Below are 16218 nucleotides of genomic sequence, written 5' to 3'. Positions count from 1 at the left end.
TCAGATAAACCTGCTCCAATTTGGAGCTCTGGGGAAGCACCAGAGCAGCCGACTGTCAGGAACAAGGCAAATCACGCCTGGGGGCTGCTCATGGAGCTGGAGCAAGACGCACCTGGGAGCCCTCAGCAATCCAGCCAGCACCACACGGGCAGGAGGACACAGACGGCGCTGCCTGGCGGGGACAGGACTTGTGCCTTCAGCACAACCACCAAATCAAGGGGCTTCTGGCCATTTTCCCTGCACCACTGCACACCTGGGCAGCTTGCTGAGCACAAGCACCCTCTTCCCCCTCTTCCCCTATGCCCTGCAGACCCTGGGCAGCAAAAGAACAGTCTTGCAGTCTGTTTCTTAGAACACATCCTATATTTAAACACTACAGAAAACTGAAAACACAAAAAGGACAGACTGGAAATAAATAGAAAATGCCTGCTGGATCAGGCGGCCACAGTAGACAGAGCCTCCCAGATCACGTCTCAGTGGAGCTCCAGCAGCATAGCCAGGCACAGCCCCATGGACGAGGCCGTGACCTCCATGCCCTGTGGAGCTGATCTCTCAGCCTCAGGAACACGGACATTGGAGCACGGTCTCCTGCCCTGAGAAGGTCCAGGGTTTCACTGGCCAGGCTTCCCTCCTCAAGGCTGATGTCACCTGCCATGGCTTCAAGGGCTGGAAGAGAGAGCAACAGAGCCACAGTTAGATCCCAGACCTGCGGTGACCCAACGAGAGCCCCGTGCCAGGGCCATCCCAGCCGGCTCTTGCCATGGCCAGCAGGGAGCAGGGACCAAGGGGATCAGCCCGAAGCTGCTGACCACGAATGCCCCACGTACCCCTGAAATCTCGGTGTGCTCTGCCCACGCCGCCCCTCATCCGCACAGGGAGCAGAGCCCCCCGCAGCCGGGTCAGGGCTTGCAGCTCCCCCCGCCAGCCGCCACTGTCAGCCCGCTGCCCTCACTCACCTTCGGAGATGAGCTGCAGCTCTGCCTGCTGCCCCCTCAGGAGCCGCCCGGCCATCTCTGGGAACACAGAGCCTGTCAGGGCCCCAGCGGCACAGCTCCCTGCCAGCGGCGCTGCCAGCCCTGGGGCCACACGCCCTCCCGCCCCCGGCAGGGCTCAGCCCGGGCCCTTGCCGCATCCTGACTCAGCCCAAGGACACGGCTGCCAGAGGCCGGCAGCAGCCCTGAGGGCAGTCGGGGCTCCAGGGCGCCGGGCCCGGATGCCGGGGCAGCAGCCGCGGCTGGGCCCGAGCTGCGGCGGGGCGGGGAGGGAGCCCGGGTTCCTGGCTCACCCATGAACCTGATGGCCGCCGCTCGCAGGGACTCCTGTGGGCTCTGCAGGTACGGCAGGGCCCGGCGCAGGTGCTCGGCCGCTCGGCTCCTGTCCTGTGCCAGCTGCAGAGAGCGGCAGGAGGGAAGGGCTGTGCCCCAGCCCCGGCCTCCCGTGCCCGCCCAGCCCTGAGGCCCGGCCAGCCCCACACACTGGGCACCGGGGGCAGGGGGCTTCTCCAGCCTGAGGCTGGGGCTTGCAGGCCACCCTTACCAGGATGTTGCCCAACATCCACAGGTTCTCCTGTTCCAGCTTCTGGAGATCCCTCCTCTTCAGGAACTTGGCTGCACAATGCAGCGTTTCCAGGGAGGCCTGGAGAGCAGCAGAGACCCAAAGTTGGCCCCACAGCCCAGGGCACAGGAGCCGCGTCCCTGTGCCAAGGCCTGGAGGAGGCTGCGGCCGGCAAGGCACCAGGGCAGGAGGCAGCCCAGCTCCCTCCCAGAGCAACACCAGCAGCCCACGAATCCTCACTTCTGCCACACGCTGGTTCTCATCATGGCAATGGAAGAACAGGGGCAGGAGGCTCTGGCGCACAGGCATCTCCAGAGGACTTTTTCCCCTTCCCAAAAAGTCCATCGTACCTCGGAAGAGCCCTATAGAGAGCAGCTGGGCCTGGCTATTCTCCTGTAAGAAAGGAAGGAAAAATGATGCTAGCATTTTGTGCTCCAGGCTCACGTTGGCACAGGCCTGAAAATCCACAGAGTACAAAGTGTCTGGGCAGCACTCAGTGCCCGTGGCTGAGGGCACAGAGCCTTACGTGGTCAAAGAGCGGCAGGAGCGCCTCAGCCAGCTGCAGGGCAATGGGGCTGGGTACCACGATGTATTTGTAGGTGAATATGAAGCTGAGTATGATGAGTGACATCCCAATTATGTCTGCATCCTTGTCCTGAAGTAGCTCCATGAGTGTTTCAGTCAGGCTCCACATTTTTTTTGCCTGTGTGGAACACAAGTGTGTGAAATCGCAGCTTGCTGCTGTGGCAGACCCCAGAGTGCAAAGGCCAGTCCCGAAGCACTGGGGCAGCTGAAGCAGGAGTCAGGAGAGCTGGGAGCAGCTGCCTCAGAGCTCCAAGCCCAGCCAAGCCCAAGTGACTGCATTCCCCAGCTTCAGCCACTGTCCCCTTCTCACCATGGAGGGATGGTCAATGAACCTGAGAAGGGTGCAGGTGACGCCTCTCCCTGCACTCGCTCTGCAGGCACCTTGAGGAGACCTGCACAACACTGTCACTGCATTCACTGGAGTCCAGGTACTCTGGGATCTGAAAGGCACAGGGCAGTGACAGGGAAGCCAGCCGGCAGAAGCCTGGAACCGCACAGGGCCGGGCCCAGGCAGCAGCACAGGGCACGGGCAGCGTCCCAGGAAGCTGTGGCTATGAGAGGGCAGAGAGCTGGCAGGCAGCTCAGGGAGGTAGTGCTGGCCATCAGGCTCACCTCCACAAGGAATGCCAGGGCAGGCAGATTCCAGCGTGGCTCTTGTGTGCTGAGCAGCCAGAGGAAGTGCAATGCAATTCTGGAACACAACCCTAGAGAAGCGTGGCGCATCTCCCTGGCAGGGTAAAAATGGGACCAGGACCCTGAGCAAATCTCTGCCAGGGGACTCACTCCCATGGGCCTGGTCTTTCTCCCCAAGGATGTGAGTGGACATGGGCTCCTTGGGAGGCAGCTCCTTGTGGGCTCTTTCCTCTCCCAGCCTTTTCCCAGTCTGCTTGGCCATCCCTTGCTAACAAGGCCCTCTGGCCCACAAGCATGGGTACTGTGTTGGGCCAGGTCCTGAGCCCAGGGCAGAAATGTCAGAGGCAGTGGGGAGAAGGGGGTCTCACCTGGCCAGCAGACCCACGGCACAGTGGTGGGTGTCAGCACACAGCAGCGTGTCCCAGCCACACTTGCATTCCATTGACAGCACCACTTCCTCATGGTGCATTTGGCAGAGGAGAAACTTGAGGGTCTGCACTGCAAACCTGTGTGCACAGCAAAGTCCAGGTCATGCTGGGAGCACTGGCTTCTGCCCTTGGGACATGGCAGGGACAGGAGGACTGGGATGGAGCACCTGTTGGGGCTGGTGGCAAAGCCGTGTTCTTCCTGGCATCTCTTCCAGAAGTTCCAGCCCTCCTCTGGCATCTGTTCTGTGCTGAAGAACACTTGGAGGAGCAGATGCACAAAGAGCTGGGGGAAATACACTGTTAAAGCTTCTGGCCAGCAGGGCACCTGGAGGATCTTCCACATCACCACAGTTGCCTGCAGAGGATAAAGCAGCCTGAGACAGGGCTCAGTGTCCAGGTGTCCGTGTAGCAGGGCCTGAGTGTGGCAGGGAGAGGCCGGGGAAGACGCAGGGAGAGAACCTGGCCTGGTGGCCCTGAAGCTGTCCCTAGGCCTGGTTTCAGCCCAGTGCCTGCGGCAGGGAGATGCAGTGGGGGAAGGAGGGTGCAGAGCTGCTGGAGAGGCAGCCTTGGGGTGAGTGCAGGCCAGTTCCAGAAACTCACAGCCAGGGCAAAGACACCCGTGGTCTTCCAATCCGAGGTGCACCTGCTGTGCTCTGGCCAGTCCCCCAGCACATCCAGGAGTATCAGGAGTGCCCTCTGTGCAGTCCTGGGCGAGCACAAGATCCTCTTCCATATGGTCATTGCAGCTCTGCGGGGTCAGAGCTCCATGTCAGGCACAGGGTCTCAGACACATCCCCATGGCCTGGGTAGCAGCAGGGAGCTGAGCTGGCTGCCGGCTCTGCCTCTGCCCACTGCCCAGCAGCAGCAGCAGCAGCAGCAGCAGCAGCCAGGCAGCCCAGGCCTGTGGGGACAAGCTGCTGAGGGGCAGGGTGGCAGCATGGCAGCAGGCTCAGGGGCTGACATGCCAGGGCTGGGAAAGGGAGCAGCCAGAGGGCCCTGGAACTCTCTGTTGGTGACCCACCTGGGCCAGGTTGTACAGGGCAATGGGCTGGGGAGCCGTGAGCCCTCTGGACAGGTGGGCCCCATACCTGTCACACGTTGGGGCCACACGCAGGAGAGTAATGACCACATCGTCGGGCTGTGCCTCGGTGAGATCCAGCAGGGTCCTCTCCAGCCTGTGCTCAGCAGATTCATTGGTCATGAGCACCTGGTGGATGCACCTCACGATGGCAGGCACCTGGAGAAGGCGTGGGGAGAGTTGGAAAGCTGTCAGAGGGAGTCAGGAATGTCCCCAGCTTCCCCAGAGAAGTGCTTTCCTTCTCATCACACTGCAATGGCCTCCAAGGCTTAGAGTGAGCAGCAGGCATGGCTTGGGAGGCCAAGCAATTCCTGGAGGATCAAACCCTGGCCACAGGCTTCTTACTTGCTTTGGACTGGAAAGAGCCTTCTCCAAAATCCATTTCAGCATGGTAGCACTGGTGTCAGTGGTGTAGACATCACAGTTTTCCATGGACACAGTGCCCATGATGCTGGTCTCTTCTTGCCAAATGCACTTGATGAATTTGCAAGTCAGGCAGGAGAAAGAAGGGCAGGAAGAGAGGGATATTGCATGGAGTGCTCCAAGCGCGGTGCTGGGCTGGGCAGTGCCAGCAGGCCCAGCCCAGGTGGGGATGGCTGCAGGTACCTGCGCTGTTCTGGAGATGAGGCCACAGGCGGGGTCCTGCTCTTGAGTCTGGTCCATGGCTGCATCTGGCAAAGAGCAGCCAGAGCTGAGGGTCTGCAGGAGAGGCCAGAGAACACAGCCCAGCCGTGCTCTCCCCAGGCAGGGACAGCTCTGGGATGCCCCCGGTTAATGCAGCAGAGCCTCTGGCAAGGCACAGCCTTGGCCCTTCTCTGGTCCTGTCCATGGGTGTGTCCCCAGAGGATGGGATGGGATGGGATGGGATGGGATGGGATGGGATGGGATGGGATGGGACAGGACCCAGGTGGATGCAGGCCCCAGCCTTGTGGCTCAGCTCTGCCACTCACCCTCCTGTAGCAGCTGGAACTGCTGCACCTCTTTAGTCTGTGCTGGGGAAGCTCCAGGGCCTCCTTCTTCTTCCTCCTCCACCCAGGCCAGTTTGGGTGCTCTCAGGGCTCTCTGCTCCATGCCAGTGATTGGATTTATGGCTACTTGCAGGAGCGATGCCTTGCAACAGCTTCACGTCGACAGGTGCTGCAGTTGTGGCTGGAAGGCACCTGCAAGACTGAAGTCCTGGCAAGACCACAGGACAAGTCCTGCTCTTGGGTCTCGAGGCCTCCTGCCACAAGGACAGGAGGCTCCTCGTCAAGGACAGAGGTCTGGACTCGAGGTCACGTGTAGGAATAACACTTCAGAAAAACTCCGGGTCAGACAGAAACGAGTGTGCTGTGCAGGGGCGCCTCACAGCACTGCTCTGGTGTGTCCTGTCCCGTCGCATGCACCAAGCACTGTGGTGTGGCCGTGTCACCACCAGCTCCTATGTCACCACATGTCACATGGGCCCTTTGACACCCTGTCCTGTTCCATGCCATGGTGACCATGCTGCACCATGTCACAAAGGGCCCTTGCACACACGGCCACCTGCCCTCAGGCCACCCCCAGCCCCCCCAAATTGGCCCAGTTGGAAGGAATCCCTCACTCCAAATGTCTAAGGCCACCAGACAGGATCTTTAGGAACAGCTCAAACCATCAGCAAACGCTGCCCTGCTCTGCGGGCTCAGGGCAGCAGAAGGAGCCCCAGGGCTGCCGACACAGCTGCAGCAGGAAGGGCACGGGGCCTTGCACAGAAGCTGGCACGGCCTCCTTTGGACACGTCCTGTCTGGTGACCATCCTAAACCCGCACACGCTGTGACACAGGCAGATGTGGGGAATGCAGGCATAGAAAGCTTTCAAGGCCTTGAGCATACAGGCTCCAAGATAGAGATGGATGCAAAGTTTGACCTGAGACCTTGGAGAAGGCTTGAAGCTTTAGAACTATAAAGTTGCACAGACTTGAAGTAAGAATAGAAGTTTGTAGTTTCAGCAGAAATACGCCTCATGTAAGTGAATAAATATGTTAAGCAAGCATGTGAAAAATGTTCAAGTTTAGCTTTTGAACCTGCCAGGGAGGTCCCCAGTGAACATCAAGGCAGACATGTGGGGAAGTGCAGATGACAGGGCTAACTCTGGCAGGAGAAGCTGTTCTGTGTCTCTGCTGATGGTGCCAGCAGCCTGAAGGAGCAGCCAGGAGAAGCACTGAAAGCAGAGAGGTGCAGTTTTGGGCAGCACAATATCAAAAGCTATCAAGCCATTAGACAGAATGCAAAGGAGGGCAGCAAGGATGGGACAGGGTATGGAGGGGAAGGCCTTGGTGCAGCTGAGGTCACTTAGTTGAGCCCAGAGAAGAGGAGACTAAAGAGAGTCTTTGGGGTCTTCAGCATCCTCCTGAGAGGAATCACAGGGGCAGGTGCAGATCTCTTCACGCTTGTGACCAGTGACAGGAGTCAAGAAAAGGGTAGGCAGCTGGCTCAGGGCAGGTTGTATTTGAATATTAGGAAAAGGTTTTTCACCCAGAGCATGGTCAGCCACTGGGACAGCTTCTCCCAGGAAATGGTGACAGCATCAAGCACCTCTGAGTTTGACAAGTGTTTGAACAACACTGAGCAGTCACATGAGGTTTTAGAAACCATGTAAACAGTCAAGGCTTGTGAACTCCAGGCTTACATCAGCATATACTTCTGATGATTACTTTAGGCAGTGTTTTCAGAAACTCGTTTTACGTCGTGTCATACTGCAATTCCTTGGAGATTGTGCAGAACATGTCATCCTTTTGTATGCATTGCTTGTTAGTAATATAAAAAAGAATATTGGTGTTGGGTGACTCAGAGATAGCCAGTGTGTGTAAGGTGTAGTATACAGGGAATAAAGATAAGGAAAAGAGAAGAACTACTAATAGATACTGCTAAGTTTGGAAATGTAGATAGCATTAAGAATGAATAACACAAGAAGCAAAGTTGTTATTGAAATGAGTCCACTAGAATGTATTTCAGCACATTAGAAAGAATCCTAGAGGGTCATTTTTTGAAGCAAGGTCATGTGATTCAAAAGTGTAGCCAGTGGTAGCTTTTGTATAAATTAGAGAGTGATGAAAAGTGAGCACCTAAAGGATCTGTGTTGGAGTCTGAGGCACAGAGTGTGCCCTTGTCTCTGGTGCCTAGCTCTGACATCCAAGAAAACATTGAATTTCATTGAACAGCATGAAAACAACTTTTAAAATTAAGTAGAAAAACTAAAAGTGTAAGTGTGTAGATTAGAGAGTTTTCTTAAGTCACTGGGTGAAAAAAGTTAAAGTTTAGTGTATAAGCTAGTTTAGAAAACAGAAAACAAGAAGACAAAATGGCTACTTTAGGGTGTTGTCTCTTTTCCTTCTTCTTTCTTCTTCATCTTCTTCTTTTAGGGGTTTTTGGGTAGTAACAGGTGTTTGGATAGAGAATGCCGCAGTGCAGCACACAACGTCTTGGGTCATAGGGTCACTAAGAAAAATAATTTACGTGTCTATACTTAATTGGGAAAGATTAAGAATAAAGATAAAAAGGCTATGCAGTTCAAGGCCATTTTGTGCTATTCAAGTCACCACAAAGCTGTGGTGGACTGAACTTGTGCAGAAAGTCTGGGGAAGACCTGCCAAGTCTTTTGATAATAAATATTAATAAATGCAAGAAACAAGAAGCAAACAAGCCTTTGGAGAATCTTTCCTGAAACAGAACTGAGATAAGGGAAACTCCCCTTTGAGGAGGTATCCCAGAAGGGCTTAGCCCTGAGGAGACCAAGATTCCACAGCAACAAGTGGTGTCCCATGTCTGTCGGTCAGTAAGAGCTCAAAGGATTCGATCAAAGCCTGCCTGGATCAGAGCAGCCAGTTCCTGAAAGAAATCCATCTGGATGAAAATATCTGCTATCAAATTCCAGAGTTTCAAGGGCCCAGGACTCAGAAACATCGGATTCTGCTGGTCAGTAATCTGAAGAGATAGCCAGCATGTCTGGTAAGCTCTGTCCAACCTAAGAGATGAGATGGAATATTTCTAAGGAGGAACAGGCAATTTTACAAAAATTAGAAAAAATAATAGAGCAGTCCTTATATGAAATTCCAACGAAAGAGTTGGAATTTTTACTGGTCTGGGTGAGAGAGAATTACCCCACCATTAGCAAGGAGCAATTGTTTGAACCCTATATATGGGCAAATGCAAATATGAGGTTAAAAGAGTTAGAAACCCCGGGAATGTGTGTCCATGGAAATATGACAGAAACAAGTCATACTGTCTTTAATATAATGTATCACAGTCATTTTCCAAAACTGCCTTGCCAAGGGGGTGGAACAGGGGGAGAGGAAACCCAGCCACCCAGATCCAAACTGCCCTTTCCAAAAGCAAGGGAAACCCCCAAATCCCTCAACAGCGTGGGAGCCCCTGATCCCAACCCCTCAGAGGATTTGGGAAAAGAGGGAGAGGTGTGGGGGAAAGCTGAAAAAGCAGAGGGTGTTGCGATTACTATAGAAAGCAAAGTGAGCAGTTTGGAAAAGTACTAAAAAGTACTAAAATCCATAAATTCCTAAAAGGGATTTATCTCCTAAAAAGGAATTCCTCCCTAAATACGGGATTTTAGAATTTTTTAGAATTTTAGAATTTTTTTCGAATGGTACAAAACCCGTTGGAGGCTCAGCCGTTTATAAAACTGAAGCCAGAGCGAATTCATGGAGCAGCAGCGCTGCCTTGTGGGCAAAAAGCATCACAGCAGCTTCTAATTTTTTCTACAAATACAATCGAGAATATTTTAGACAAAAACGACGCAATATCAACAACAGCAGGCGAAGGAATTCCTCTGTCATCGATTCAAATGCCACATTCTCTGCTTCAAGCCGATATTTCAGCTTTTCAAAAGACTGCTCCAAAGGACTGGTTCTCAGGACAGGACATCTCTTCTTCGACAAGATTACAATTTTCTCCTGTTTTTCAAGATTTAAAGGAAGCTGTGTGCATTCACAATCCACAACCACTGTATTTTTCTACTATACCTACAGCTCCTCAACAACCAAGCTACAATCTATATCAAATCTCCCTCAAAGAGGAGGGGGAGGACCTGATATGCAGGTACTTCTCAAGGAAGGTGCTGATGCTTTCAGAGAAACTGAGGACATTACAGTATTACCAGTGAGGCTTGGAAGAAGAGATGATGTTCCTAGATGGGAGCCTGTGGATCGCTGTCTTTTAAAGGATTGACAAGATGCTGTGGAAGGAAAAGGACTTGGTTCTCCATATTTTCAGCAATTATTATGAGGTCTTTTCCTCAGCCATGAAATGACACCATATGACTGCAAGTATATAGCCTCAACAATTTTCACAGATTCACAATATATACTGTGGAATTCAAGATGGAGAAAAGCTCTCCTTGAACTGAGGAACAAATATGCAAGAGGACCGTATGCAGACATCACAGCAACTCAAATGGCAGGAGTAAACGTGCCGTATCACAAGCCAGAAATTCAAATAGCAGATCTGCCTCCAGAAGTGCTTTGAGATGTTGTAGAAGCATCTGAAAAGACACTGCTGCAAATTCAACCTACTGGAACCTCAGAAGGCATCTACACAGAAGTGAAGCAAGACCCTTCAGAGCCTTTCACTACCTTCATTGATCACCTCACACAGGTGATTGACCAGCAGGTGATGGATGAAAAGGTGAAGCCACACATGCTTCAAGGCCGTGCCTTCGCAAATGCTAATGCAGAGTGCAGACGTACTGAGAGTGCGTTGCCTGGATATCCAACCATGGAAGAAGTGATAGAGGCATGTAGCAAGATCGGCACTCCGCATGTTGCGAGTGTTTCGACAGAAGAATTCGAGAGAATGCTCGAAGAACAACTCGAAGGATTTATGAAAATAGTAAAGAGTATGGAGTCAGGTTTTCAGTGACTCAGCTGTGCAGGTATGATGGAAGCATCGCTTCATGAGGGATCACGCTTTCCATGTGGGAAACTGGGAAACATGAAAAAGAGCTGCCCATTGCAGAAAAAAGTAGAAAGCCTTTGTCCCAGGTGCCGAAGAGGAAAACATCATCCCGGCCAATGCTATTCAAAAACACATGTAGAGGGAAAACCTCTAGCTCTGCTGGGAAACTCCAAAAACAGTGCAAAGAGTCACCACATGATGACACAAATGGAGATGGAGCGACAGCCTCAAAGTCAATTCCATTAAAGGCCTCTGGTCAGAGAGTGATCATCAGGGAACGCCAATCAGATTCCCTCAGCAAGACCATTTGTCAATTTCCCAGTGATCCAGGCTTATTGCCACCAGGTGCACAATGTGAACTGGCAACGTCCAACTTGGTTTGTTTTTTGAATGAGGATCATGCGGTACTCCATACAGGAGTCTCTGGAACATCGAAAAAAGAGGCAAGACTTCCTGATTACAGGCAAGGACAGATGCAGTATTTTGGGGCTTGTTATTTATCCATGTGTTGTTTCTGCAGACTAGAATGAAGAATTGACAGTTTTAGCTCAAGCTTTACGTCCTTCATGGATCCTTTCGGCAAAAACTTTAGTAGCTAAAGCCATTGCTTTGCCTCTGCATGCAAATTATCCAATCAGACCATTGATCAGCAGGCAAGTTTTATCTATTAATGAGTCTACTGAAGTTCATGCCACCTGGGTAAAGCAGATAAGTCGCGATAGACCTGTAATCACCTGCAACTTGACATAAAATGGCAAGACAGTGTCAATTCAAGGGACAATGGACACAGGTGCCGATGTCACAGTCACCTCACATCTCTTCTGGCCCCAGGAATGGAGCTTAAAAACTCCTTTGAGTACCCTTTCAGGCAAAAAAGGAAAAGGATATGCCTGTGTCTCCACAGGTGCAGGACCAAAGTGGGTTCCTGCAAAGTGCGTGAAACCGTATCAAGCTGAGAAACAAGCAGACGAAGACTCCAGAAATCAAGAAGCCAGTACGTAAACGTGATTTAGCATGAAAACAGCATTCAACATCTTAGACATTGAACAAACAGCGTGCAAAATTTATGGACTGAGGACTTTGTGAGGGAGGGGTGTTTAATACAGAAATTTAAGAACTTTTGCAAGAGATAAGGTTGTTGAATAAGATCAATTAGCCATTGTATTTGTGCCTTATCTTTTGTTGGTTGCCTTATGCAACACAGTTTTGCCATGAATCAGTCAAGAGAAAATGTCTGGAGAGCTTTGACCAATGTGTCAAATCTACACATCATCTGCTTGACTCATTCAGGGTCAGGGAAGCCATTCTAAAACAAGTAATCAAAGAAAAAAGTTGGTTTTTTTGGCAAAGAGAAGAGGGAGATACAGGAATCCAGAAATGGAGAGACATTTCTCTGTCCTATTCTCCAAAACAGTATCAATCCTATTTGCCATTGACAGAAAGGCTTCCAACTCTCCCTGGGTAAACCAGGATTTATAAAAAATTAAGTAGAAAGTAGTAGAATGTTTAGTATGCCACTGAGGTGAAAAATACAGATTTTAGAGGGGTTTAATACACGGAGTAAAGATGGAGGAAGAAAGGTGTGGTCTTTTTTAGCTCTTCTTCTTCCTTCTTCTCCATGATTCTGCAGTTTTGGGGAGCACAAAGAATGTTTGGTTGAAAGTTAGTTGCAGTTTTAGTTATGTAAGTAGATACTGAAAACTTAGTTGTTAAAATAGAAAAACAATACACGTGTCCGTAGTTAACAAGGTTAGAAATAGATATAAAGATGAGGCAGCCGCGTGGTTCGGGGCCATTTTGTACCATCAGAGCAAAATGAGCCAGGTTGTGGTGAATGGAACTTGTGCAGATAGTCTGGAGAGACCTGCCAAGTTTTGTAATAACCTTCTACTAGACATGAGAAAAAAAGATTCTAATGAACTTGGGAGTTTTTCTTCAAACCCAGAGAACTGAGATAAGCGGGACTGCCCATGAGGGAGGATCCCAAAGGAGCTCAGCCCAAAGGGGACTGAGAAATCTGTGAGGAAAGAAAAACACAGAAGTATAGAAGAAGCAAGAGAAAAAAAAGAACAAGAGAAGTTACAGGTTTTAGGAGATCTGTGATAGAGATGAGGAAGTGTTAAACTCGTTCCAACCAGCTGCCCAAAGCAGTGCCTTTAGTCTCTTTTGGGCTGGGAAGTAGCACCGGCCTTGTTGAACGCAGGCAGCAGCACGAGCAGGGCTCCTCCAGCAGCAGGGACACACCACGAGCCAGGAGGGGACCGTGGCACCAGAGGGGATTGTGGCACCAGAGGGGACTGTGGCACCAGAGGAGACCGTGGCACCAGAGGGGACTGTGGCACCAGAGGGGACCGTGGCACCAGCCGTGCCCAAGGCCTGAAAAGGGTGGCAAAGTCAGGTGGTGCTGCCTGGCTGCATGAACAGCTCAGGCAGGGCGTGGTGAGGAGCCAGATCTGGGGGCCATCCAAGGAGTCCTGTCAAGAGCAAATGGTTCTAATATACTCTCTGGGAAAAAAAAAGGGGCAATCATTTGAGTGAACTGAAGTGCTAATAAATATTTGCTCACGTATGGTGGGGTTTCTCTGCAAATGGGCTTTGATGGAAAACTTGTGACCACATTTGGTTTTGCAGCTTTATTGAGGAATGGAGAATTGTTTGTAGCTCAGTATTTTCTCAGGAGGAGCCTTACATTTTAGCACAGGAGGAAGGTAAGGCAAAGGTTTAAAAGCTTTCCCCTCCTGAAGTGACACACTTTCTGAGGAGTCTGAGGAGAATTCCCCTCAGCCTCTGCCAGGGCTGTTTGCCTCCTCTGAAGGCTCAGGATTCTGGGAGTTCCAGGAGCCTCAGGTGACACGGTATTTTCCTCTGAATATTTCTTGTTGTGCAGTATACAGGGAGAATATTTTGTGTGAGATTCTCCTCTGGGCTTTGAGGTGAATCTCAGTAATTCTGTTGATTTTCATGTCCAGATGAACTTTTTGTAGATAGGAAGGAAAAGGGAAGAGGCACCATGGAAAATTAATTGCTCAAAATTTGAGTGGCCCAACCACACTAAAACTGAAGTCTAAACTGAAAGAAAACTTTTATTTTTTTTTTACTTGATAGGTGGGTTACAACATGAAGTGTAAATAAAGGTCTTTGAAAAGGTTCAGCCAGCACCCAGCTGTATGAAAATCAAAAGGGATAAGACAGGGCATGGGAAGAATCTTCAGCCCTTCCCGTTGAAGGTAAAAGAGTAGGACAAGTGCCTCTGGCTGTTACCCACAGGTAATGTGTTATTTGTAGCCAAGAGCAGATGCCCCAAGCTGCTGGTGGCCCAAGCCCTGTCATGGCTGTCCCACTTTCAGTCCTAGCTGGACCAGGGTGGCTGGCTCGGGAGGGGAGGAGGTGGGGGGATCTCAGGGGGCTTCCTCTTCACAGCCGGGCTGGGGGGCCGTGGGGGAGGCACGGAGTGCTGATGCTCTGCTTTCCAGGTCGACTCCTGCTTCTGAGGCCACATCTGAGAGCTGACGAATGAGGCAATCTCTGGGCTCCCTGGGGGCAACGGAGAGTCACACCTTCTTGGCTGGTATGCTGGAGCTGCAGCAGGGTGACTGTGGAGAGAGGAGGCGGCTGAGGCCCCCAGCTGCCGTGGGCACTCAGGGACCCTCCTGCACAGCAGGGCCCAGAGCGGCCAAGGCTCCCCAGCACGGCTGGAGCTGCTGGCACAGCTTGGCCCAGCTGGACAGCTGCCCCTCAAGGCCCCAGCGAGCAGGGGATGGCTCTGGGCAGGGTCCCTGGCCAGGAGCGGGCCCCAGAGCACCTCTGCCTTTCAAGGGCAATCTCGTCCCCGCTCTTTCTCCTGCCCACCTTGCTTTGCCTCTGCCTGCTGCTCCTGGGGCTGCTCTTGGCCAGGCAGCCTCAGTGGGAGCCAGCACTGGCTGCAGCCCCAGCGGGCTCCCCAGGACAAGGCCCAGCAATTAAGAGGCCAATGAAAGGCCTGGGCAGCAGCAGAACTCTAAGCAGAGTTATTTGGGCAACCACTGATTACCCACAAGTGCACAGCAGCCTCACTGGGAATGTTTCCTGACTATGAGCAGCCTTTCAAGAAACTGGAGGGTGGAGATGAACAACAACTTACCGTTTCTTGTCCTTCCACCACCGGAATCCAACATAGCACAGGAGCATGGAAAGTGGCACTGTGAACAGTGTCACTGCTGTGCCTATCATGCAGGACTTGCGCACATCCTGCGGACAGAACACTCTTGGGGTGCGCGGTGGATTCTCAGCATTTATACTGGACTTGCCAAGCGCTTCTGTGGGAGCAATGGGCAGCGTGAGCCTGTGCTGTGCTCCATTGCTGAGCTGGCAGCACGGTGGATACAGCCAGGACATTCTCTGTTTCCCCAGAGCTGGGGCCTGCAGGCACCTTGCCACCCCTTGGCACAGGCTGTGCGACCCAACAAAGCCCAGAAGGCCGAGAGCAGAGCCTGGAACAGCACAGCTGCTTGGGCAGTGGCTCCTTCCAGGGACACGGGCCAAACCCATCCCTGAGCAGCCACTGCCACCCCTGACCCTCCCTGCTCCATGACAGCTCCCCCAGCCCAAGGGGACAGAGCCAGGCCCTGTAAGGGGCCAGTGCATCCCCTGCCCAGTTGGGAGCCAGGGCTGGCTGTGGCCCTGGGCTCACGGCAGGGCTCCCACTCGGGGCTGCTCCTGTGTCTTGGGCCTCTGGATGCTTAGGGCCAGCTCCAGGAGCAGCTGCAGGGGGAGAGATGTTGGTGCACAAGTCCCGATTCCCAGGGGCTGGGAATGAGCTCCAGAGGCCTGGAAGCCGCGGCACCTCGAGCTCCATCCAGGCCCTGAGGGAAGAGCTGCTGCTCTCCTGCCGAGGGAGAGCCCAGCACAGCAATTACCTCCTGTGCCTGGGCCTGGCATCTCCTCCTTTCCTGCATCAGGAGCTCGCACAGGGCCATTCCTTCCTCTAGCATATGCCATCATCTGCACGAACATCTGCTCCAGCACTTGAGAAAGGAAAAGGGACAGCTGGATAAGATAAAACTGTTCACCATTAGGGGAGGTGGTATCTTCAGGAGGCAATACTTGTCAAAGTCATGGATAAGGGTCAGGAAAATACCCAGGTTATTGGGGCTGGGCCAGAGCCCTCCCTCCTCCAAACAGTCCCTACACCTGATCTAGCCCAAGACCAGGAAATTTCAGGGTATCTCAGGGTGTGCATGGCCCATGCTGCAGTTTGGGCTCCCTGTCAGCTGATGCCAAATGCCTTCCTGCAGAGGCTGGGGAGAAGCTGCAGCCAGGCCAGGCTGGGAAACAGCCCTGCAGGCCATGAAAGCAGCAACGGGGCAGCAAGGCTGACATGGATCCCTTCCTGCTGGGCCGGGCATGGCGTGTCCAGATGTGCCCCTGGCTGCTGAGTGTCAGGAGGAGGCTGAGGGACATGAACCCACCACGGCGTCTCTCCAGATCACTCAGCATCCTGTCCAGAATTTGGGATGCCTCCAGGGATTTCTTGTCTTCTATCTCTTTGTTCTTCCATCTTGGAGGACCTTAATGGAAAGTAGTTCCATTTCTCCATCAGTCCAGAGTAGCAGTGAGTGTACCTGGGTGACTGGTGCCCTCCAAGGCACTCCCTCCTCTCTGCCTTCCACTCAGGAGCAGGAGCAGGGGGATCACGTGCCTGCAGTGTCCCCAAGTGTCCCCACAGTGGGATGGAAGGAGCCCCTTGCATGGCAGTCAGGGGAGAAAGGACTCCCTGGAGCTGCCAGCAGCTCTGAACTGAGCCCCAGGCAGGGCCAGGGCTTGGCAGCAGCAATGGGAGCAGCTCAGGCTCCCTGGGGCTGGCAAAGGAGCCACACGAGGCACAGCCCCGGGGCACAGCCCTGGACCCAGCCTCTTCCTCTCTGCTCTTCTCTGTGCCTGCACAGAGCACATGGAAGATGACACTGGCATTGCACATAGGAGGAGATTAACAGCTAAATCCTCCTTCCTCCCACTGACAGCAATGCTGTGGGATCA

At 52.7% G+C, this 16218-nt stretch overlaps 1 protein-coding gene and 1 long non-coding RNA gene across 2 annotated transcripts in view; both read right to left on the bottom strand.

Annotated features, from left to right (window-relative positions):
• Positions 1–16218, bottom strand: part of LOC147646935 (uncharacterized) — a 592289-nt gene that overhangs the window by 185661 nt on the left and 390410 nt on the right. The window lies entirely within an intron of this gene.
• Positions 345–1036, bottom strand: LOC147646951 (uncharacterized). Its single transcript, XR_015281769.1, has 2 exons — positions 957–1036; positions 345–666 (listed from the first exon to the last, which is right to left on the bottom strand). It is a non-coding gene; the product is annotated as an uncharacterized LOC147646951 (long non-coding RNA).

The sequence above is a fragment of the Cyanistes caeruleus genome, unplaced genomic scaffold (genome assembly GCF_971803275.1).
Source record: "Cyanistes caeruleus unplaced genomic scaffold, bCyaCae1.hap1.1 HAP1_SCAFFOLD_76, whole genome shotgun sequence".
In the NCBI taxonomy this organism is placed as follows: domain Eukaryota; kingdom Metazoa; phylum Chordata; class Aves; order Passeriformes; family Paridae; genus Cyanistes; species Cyanistes caeruleus.
Note: the sequence above shows the minus strand (reverse complement) of the source record. Positions and strands in the feature narration are given on the sequence as shown.